We start from the raw sequence: 7,209 nt of genomic DNA on the forward strand, positions 1-7,209 counted from the left end.
CTTTCCACCACGGTGATAAATGCTTCATATTTTGCTTGTCAACATTTTCATAAAACTTGCATAAAACTTGCACATGTCATCCACATCATGATAACAACTTTTAAGATGTTTAAAATTGTTGTTTGCTTTAATTTGCTTGATGCATATGGGGTTTTACCGGATTTGTTGTTTGTTATATCCGGCCCCATTTAAATTGTTTAGATAGTGTAGTTTTGTTATGCTTCACCATCTTGCCATGTTAACCAACATTTAATATTGTTGGGTACATAAATGAGAGAGAACTAAATAATTGATGTGGTATTCCGTCAATGTGCAACTCCGTTGCATATTGAGCTCCACTTAATTTGTAGTATTGTTTGTTGCACTTTGCCATGCCATGCCTCATTAAACCGGACATGCATCATACTTGGTTGTGCATCATGCCATGTTTATGTGATGGTTGTTTACTATATTGCTTGCTTGTTTCCGGGTTGCTTCCCTCGTTTGCTTCGGTTTCGTTCCGGAGTTGTGAAGATCCGTTCGACTATGTCTGTTTGTCTTCTTCACGGGCTTGTTCTTCTTCCTTACAGGATTTCAAGCAAGATGACCATACCCTCAAAATCACTTCTATCTTTGCTTTCTAGTTGCTCGCTCTATTGCTATGCCGCGATACCTACCACTTGCTATATCATGCCTCCCATTTTTCCATGTCAGCCTCTAACCCACCTTTCCTAGCAAACCGTTGTTTGGCTATGTTACCGCTTTTGCTCAGCCCCTCTTATAGCGTTGCTAGTTGTAGGTGAAGATGAAGTTTGTTCCATGTTGGAACATGTATATTGTTGGGATATCATTATTATCTCTTATTTACTTTAATGCACCTATATACTTGGTAAAGGGTGGAGGGCTCGGCCTTATACCTGGTGTTTTGTTCCACTCTTGCCGCCCTAGTTTCCGTCATACCGGTGTTATGTTCCTTGATTTTGCGTTCCTTACGTGGTTGGGTGTTATGGGAACCCCTTAACAGTTTGCTTTGAATAAAACTCCTCCAGCAAGGCCCAACCTTGGTTTTAGATTTGCCTATAAACCTATCACCTTCCCTTGGGTTCTGCAGACTCAAGGGTCATCTTTATTTTAACCCCCCCCCCCCCCCCGGGGCCAGTGCTTCTCTAAGTGTTGGTCCGAACCAGAGCCACTTGCGGCGCCACCTCGGGGAAACTTGAGGGCTGGTTTTAGCTGTACGTAGTGTTCATCCGGTGTTGCCCTGAGAACGAGATATGTGCAGCTCCTATCGGGATGTCGGCGCATCGGGCGGTCTTGCTGGTCTTGTTTTACCATTGTCGAAATGTCTTGTAACCGGGATTCTGAGACTGATCGGGTCTTCCCACGAGAATGAATATCCTTCGTTGACCGTGAGAGTTTGTGATGGGCTAAGTTGGGACACCCCTGCAGGGTTTTGAACTTTCGAAAGTCGTGCCCGCGGTTATGGGCAGATGGGAATTTTTTAATATCCGGTTGTAGAAAACTTGACACTTAACTTAATTAAAATGAATCAACCGCGTGTGTAGCCGTGATGGTCTCTTCTCAGCGGAGTCCGGGAAGTGAACACGGTTCTTGTGTTATGCTTGAACGTAAGTAGTTTCAGGATCACTTCTTGATCACTTCTAGTTCACGACCATTGCATTGCTTCTCTTCTCACTCTTATTTGCGTAAGTTAGCCACCATATATGCTTAGTGCTTGTTGCAGCTCCACCTCGCTACCTTTTCCTACCCATAAGCTTAAATAGTCTTGATCTCGCGAGTGTGAGATTGCTGAGTCCTCGTGACTCACAGATACTTCCAAAACAGATGCCGGTGCCGATGATGCTAGTGCAGGTGACGCAACCCAACTCAAGTGGGAGCTCGATGAAGACCTTGATCGTTGTTTTGTTTTGCTTCCTATTGATCAGTAGTGGAGCCCAGTTGGGACAATCGGGGATCTAGCATTTGGGGTTGTCTTCTTTTATTTTGGTTCCATAGTCGGACCTTGTTTGTATTCTGGATGATGTATGTTTAACTTGTATTTGTGTGAAGTGGCAATTGTAAGCCAACTCTTTATCCCTTTTGTAAGGACATATTTATCCCTAAGTGTTTTGGTGATTGATGACAACGCATTTGCGGACTAATCGTGTGCCATGAGTATTCCAGACACTTCTTTGCTAGGCACAAGAAGATTGGATGCCCTTCGAAGACTGACGAAGACGGCGTCTTTTCTACATTTCTTTTTGGTGGATTTGAGTCGTAGGAAAGTCGTACTATTAAGAGGGGGTCCGCGTTGGAAAGGTTTGGGTGGAATCATCACGTACACGTCTCCTTTTATCCCCTCCTTCTTCCTTGGAGCTTCCTCCGTTTTCCTGCCTCCTGTGACTGGCTGCTGTTGTGGTTGCGGTAGTACTGCTCCTGGATCAACGGTAGTACCATAGGCATCCACGGTAGTACCGCGGTCGCGCGGTAGTACCGCTGGTGCCCACGGTAGTACCGCTCCCCTGGAGCCGCACTACCGATGCTCACCAGGCTAGTGCCGCCCCTTTGCGGTAGTAGGAGCGGATGTAATTTTTTACATCCGCACCTGCCGTGGTAGTACCGCTTTCGCCATGCGGTAGTACCGCGCTATGCGGTCAGGCAGTAGTACCGCCCCTCGGCAGTACTACTGTGTCGGGTTTTTGCTACTTCCGTTTTTTGCGGAAGTAGGCACGGAAGTTTCCCTTCCCCCTGGCTGGGACTTTTGCCTTGCGGTAGTACCGCATGGGGGGCGCGGTAGTACCGCGCCTGCAGAAGTACCGGCCCCAGCTTCTGTGCATCTGTTTCTGTGCTGGGGTCGCGGCAGTACCGTGGGTCGGTACGGTAGTACCGCACAGCCGTGCGGTAGTACCGCTTGGTTGCAAGTAGTAGTACCGCGCGGCCTTGCGGTAGTACCGCTGGCCAGGCGCGGTAGTACCGCTGGCCGCGGGGTGGTTGGTGGGTAATGGTTGGATCTTTTCCACACACTATATAAGGGGTCTCCTTCTTCCCCGTTGACTTACCTCTTCCACCATTAAAGCTCCATTATTGCTCCAAGCTCCATTTTCGCCCGATCTCACTCCCTAGCCAACCAAACTTGTTGATTTGCTCGGGAGTGGTTGAGAAGGACCCGATCTACACATCCACCAAGAGATATTTGATTCCCCCTACTAATCCCTTGCGGATCTTGTTACTCTTGGGTGTTTGAGCATCCTAGACGGTTGAGGTCACCGCGAAGCCATAGTCCATTGTGGTGAAGCTTCGTGGTGTCGTTGGGAGCCTCCAATTGAGTTGTGGAGATTGCCCCAACCTCGTTTGTAAAGGTTCGGTCGCCGCCTCCAAGGGCACCAATAGTGGAATCACGGCATCTCGCATTGTGTGAGGGCGTGAGGAGATTACGGTGGCCCTAGTGGCTTCTTGGGGAGCATTGTGCCTCCACACCGCTCCAACGGAGACGTACTTCCTCTCAAAGGGAAGGAACTTCGGCAACACATCCTCGTCTCCACCGTCTCCACTCTTGGTTATCTCATGCCTTTACTTGTGTAGCTTATTTGTTGCATATATCTTGCTTGCTTGTGTTCCTATTCGTGTTGTATCATATAGGTTGCTCATCTAGTTGCATATCTAGACAACCTACTTTGATGCAAAGTTTAAATTGCTAAAGAAAAGCTAAAAATTGTTAGTTGCCTATTCACCCCCCCCCCTCTAGTCAACCATATCGATCCTTTCAATTGGTATCAGAGCCTCGTCTCTTTATTAAGGACTTTACCGTCCAAAGAGTATGGTTGATACCATAGACGGTGCGGAGGAACACTCTGGTGTGAATCCTATCTCGTCTACGGGCGATGGGGGAACCTTGGTCTCTCGTGAGGAGTTCAATGTGGCCTTGGAGACATTGAAAACCTCCATGACGACCGAAGTTGAGAGCATGTTTACTAAATTTCTTGAGGGGCTTAAACTATCCACCGCACCGTTGAAAGTGGGTGATCCCGCCAACAAGGTGACGGATGTTATCCCCGACAAGGGGGAAGCTAGTAGTGAAAAGGCTCCTTCTTCTAGTGGTAAGAATGGCACCGGCATCTTTGCCCATGTGGAACCACCACTTGTTTATGGTGGACCGATTCCTTCCACTCATTTGAATCATGCCGGTCCTCCTCCTAAGATTGTGAAAAATGAGGACTTTGATGCTTGGGTTTACCGCTCTAAACGTCATTTAAATCATGTGAACACTAACATTTGGAGAATCATTGAAGAAGGTTTTTATCCGCATGATCCAAGCAACTTCACTCCTCGAGAAGCCACGGATAATCAATTCAATGAGAATGCTCTCTTGATCATTCAAGATGCAATTCCACCCGAAGACCAACCTCATCTTCGTCCCTTTGCCTTGGACAAAGATGCATGACGTTGTGTTATCTCTCTCTACCGGGGAAGCGCAAGCATTCAACGCTCCAATTATGAAGTGGTACAAGATGAGGCCGATGAGTTTGCAATGAAAGAAGATGAAGAACCTCGTGAGCTTTATCGGAGAGTAACCAAACTCGCGGTCTCACTACGAGATCACGGGAGCAAGGACACGGATGAAAATTGGATCAAGCGCAAATTCCTCAAGGCAATGATGCCCTATCACAAGGCCATGTCCTCCGTCATTCGTCAAAGACCGGACTTCCACACTTTGACCTCAAGCGAAGTGTTGGATGAGTTTGTGGCCATGAACATTTTGGACAAGACCGCCGACAATGCGGTGCTCCGTTCTCAACGGGCAAAGAAGCCTAACCTAGCATTGAAGGCCAAGCTCACCGTGGAAGAAGAAGAAGAGAAAGAAGAGGAGAGCAACCCCGAAGATATGAAGTATGCATATCATGAACACATGGCACTTGCTTCAAGGCAATTTTGGAGCAAGAAAAACTCGAGGCCAAACTTTAGCAAAAGCAACTCGAGTGGCACAAGGGGCAAGCAACATGTAAGGACTTGCTACAATTGCGGCAACGTGAGTCATTTCATTGCGGAATGCCCGTATGAGAAGAGGGAAGACAATGGTGGCAAGCTCATCCGAAAGGACAAGGCCAAGTCGTTCCCTAACAAGAACAACTTCACCAAGAAGACTCCTCCCAAGGCTTTGGTTGTGCAAGAAGAGTACAATGAGGATGATGACAATGATGAAGATGGTGATTCGGTTGCCATGGCCTCCGTTGCCTTTGCAACAACGTCAGGGATGTCTCTCTTCGACTCACCCAATGAGAGCATCACCGCCAAGTGCCTCATGGCTAAAGCCACCAACAAGGTAACCTCCAACATCAAAACTACCATCATTAATCATCCTTCCCCGACGGATAGCATTAATGAACTTGAGGGAGCTAATGTGGAGGCTAACGAGTTTGAGGCCTTTATGGGCAAACTCAAGGGAAATCCAAGAAGCACTTTGTTGCTCTCTTGGAACAACTTGGTGAAGCCAATGACATGATCGAGGCTCACGAAGACACCATCTCTAAGATGGAAGGGCATAGTCGTGACTATGCCGATGAGATTTCGGATCTTTCCAATGCTCTTGAGGAAGAGCGTGGTCTTCGTTTGGCTCCTGAGGAGTCACACAACGTTGATCATGCTAAGTTAAAGAAAGATTATGATCATGTCCTCATTGTTTCTCGTGTGCTAAATTCCAAGAAGGCCAAACTCGGGGTTGATCTTGCTAGACTCAAAGAGGAGTTTGATATACTTGACAAGGCCCACAAGGCCTTGAAGGGTATTCACGCTAGTCTCAAGGGGTCTCATGATCAACTCCAAGTGAAGCTAACTAAGGAGAAAGCAACTTTTCCTCATATGGTTTTAATTGATAATGCAAATGCTACTAACCCGTGTTGTGAGCATATACATCTTGTTGAGGAAAATGCAAAGTTGAAGGAGCAACTTGAGAGAGGTCTTGCGACTTGCATACAAGGCAAGAAGAACCTCAACGATCTATTGATCAACCAAAAGGGAGGTGTGGCCAAGGAAGGGGTTGGGTACGTGCTCGACTCCAAGAACAAGAAGAAGAATGACAAGACCAAACGACCTCCTCCCCTCATGCAAACCTTTGTGAGAGAGGGAGAGAGTGCCCCCAAGGAGAAGAAGAAGAACAATGTCAAGAAGGGCAATGCCACCCCTCTCAACAAAGCCGGCGATTTTAACCCTTCTTATGTGTTATGCCGTGCTAGTGATGGGCATGTTTATGCCAAATTTGTTGGTTCTCTTCATGAATACATTGAATGGTCTATTTGGGTTCCAAAAACCCTTGTTACTAACATCAAAGGACCCATTACAAAATGGGTACCTAAAAACAAGCATTGATCTCTTGTAGGTGTTTGCTTCCGGTGGGGGATCATGGTTGCTCGATAGCGGAGCTACAAATCATATGACCGGAAGCAAGGACTTGGTGGTGGACGTGCACAAGGTTCCATCTATGCCCACCAATGTCGAGTGGGGTGATGCCTCATCTTCTAAGGTATTGGGACTTGGCAAGGTGGTCATCTCTCATGATCTCACGATCGAGCAGGTCATGCTTGTTGAGTCCCTTGCATACAATTTACTTTCCGTTCATCAACTTGCTATCATGGGCTTTGCCACTTTCTTTGATATCGATACCGTGGCCCTCTTGTGGAGCAAGACTCTTAAAGTAGCTTTTGTTGGGCATGTCGAGAACGGTCTATATGTGATTAACTTTTCGGAGCGTCCCACTAAGACCGCGACATGCCTAATGGCTAAAGTTGATGTGGGATGGCTTTGGCATCGCCGTTTAGCCCATGTCAATATGAGATCTTTGCAAAGTCTCCTCAAGGGGGACCATGTCCGTGGACTAACGAATGTTAGTTTTGCTAAAGATCGTGCTTGCAGTGCCTGTATCGAAGGAAAGCTACATGAGAAGGCTCACCCTCCCATGACTATCATTTATTCAAAGAGGCCTTTGGAGCTCCTTCACATGGATCTCTTTGGGCTTCCATCCTTCGATAGTCTTGGAGGTAGGAAGTATTGCTTGGTGATTGTGGATGACTACTCAAGGTACACGTGGGTGTATTTCTTCAAGAGGAAGAGCGAGACCCAACAAACCATCATTGACTTTGCAAATGAAGCACAACGTCAACACAATGCAAAGATCTTGACAATAAGAACTGACAACGGCACCGAGTTCAAGAACTACACCTTGGATGAGTTTCTTAG

The sequence above is a fragment of the Triticum urartu genome, chromosome 7A, assembly GCF_056163025.1.
Source record: "Triticum urartu cultivar PI428250 chromosome 7A, HENAU_Tu73, whole genome shotgun sequence".
In the NCBI taxonomy this organism is placed as follows: Eukaryota; Viridiplantae; Streptophyta; class Magnoliopsida; order Poales; family Poaceae; genus Triticum; species Triticum urartu.